This window comes from Podarcis muralis, chromosome 4 (assembly GCF_964188315.1).
Source record: "Podarcis muralis chromosome 4, rPodMur119.hap1.1, whole genome shotgun sequence".
In the NCBI taxonomy this organism is placed as follows: Eukaryota; Metazoa; Chordata; class Lepidosauria; order Squamata; family Lacertidae; genus Podarcis; species Podarcis muralis.
In genome coordinates, this window is record NC_135658.1 from 74,307,575 (window position 1) to 74,309,138 (window position 1,564).

The window sequence follows — 1,564 nt, forward strand, 5'->3', positions numbered from 1 at the left end:
CTGCATCCAAGTAATGAGTAGAGAAATGCATATTCTGAGCTAAAGGCATGTACACATCATCATCATCATCATCATCATCATTATTATTATTATTATTATATTGCCCTTCATCTGTAGATCTCAGGGCAGTTCAATATAATAAAAAGCTTAAAATACATGATAAAAACATCAAACACAAACCAATAACCCTCTCTTCCCCACCCCCATGCCACAAACACATTAAAATGGGAAGTAAGATGTTAAAGAAGAACATTTTTACCTGGGGCCTAAAGGTATATAATGAAGGCGCCAGCCAAAAACACCCCTGGTGAGAGCATTCCACAAATGGGGAGCCACTGCAGAAAAGGCCCGTTTTCATGTTGCCACCCTCCAGAACTCTTATGAAAAGGGGCCTCAGGTGGTGATCTCAGGGTCCAGGTAGGTTCATATGGAGAGAGGCACATATTGGTAAAAGGTAAAGGTACCCCTGCCCGTACGGGCCAGTCTTGACAGACTCTGGGGTTGTGCGCCCATCTCACTCAAGAGGCCGGGGGCCAGCGCTGTCCGGAGACACTTCCGGGTCACGTGGCCAGCGTGACAAGCTGCATCTGGCAAGCCAGAGCAGCACACGGAAACGCCGTTTACCTTCCCGCTAGTAAGCGGTCCCTATTTATCTACTTGCACCCGGGAGTGCTTTCAAACTGCTAGGTTGGCAGGCGCTGGGACCGAGCGACAGGAGCGCACCCCGCCGCGGGGATTCGAACCGCCGACCTTTCGATCGGCAAGCCCTAGGCGCTGAGGCTTTTACCCACAGCGCCACCCGCGTCCCCCTTACATATTGGTAGCAATAACATAAAAAAATTCATTGCTTTGGAGAAATGTGCATATTAGGCAAAACTGCATTTTAAAATGTACATATTAAAGGGAACTTCGCACTGAAATGCTGATTAATTGCCATGAGAAATGTAAGAATAATTGAGAAGAATGGGGCGGGGTTTAAAATCGACAGATTTACCCATCTCTATTTAAAAGCCAGATTCTTGATTTGAGGTGTGTAAGCCAGAGCTGAACCAGTAGTTCTTAAATGATTGATTTTTCTGAGAAAGTTTCTGAGATTCTTCTTTACTCCCTTTCTCTCTCAAACAAGAAGACCACTTTGTAGCACTTTCTTCACAGCAGTAGGCCTCAGCATCTGCCTTGCATGGCCCTGGTGCTTATGCCAGGTCAGGTGGCAATAAAGCCCCAATTCACTGAAGGGAGTTCATGGAAGGAAAGTTTCTGGTCCTCACCTCGGCTCCTCGCAAAGCATCTCTGGAGGGTTGGAGGTCCCCCCAAACAATGTGTGATAGAGCACAGAGAACTGCGGTGCGGGGGGGGGGAGAGAGAAAGAGGAACCCTTCCCTCCCATAATCATCCTTAAGTTATCTTAAGGTCCTCATCTGATTTGAGGCAGTTCTTTCAGCAGCCCCTCACATCATGGCTCACCAGACCACGCAAAGGCTTTTGGCATGTGCAGGCGGCTGCAGGGCTTGGGGGTTGGGAGAGACGGGCAACTTCCTTAGGAACATAGCAAGCGGTCTTAAAG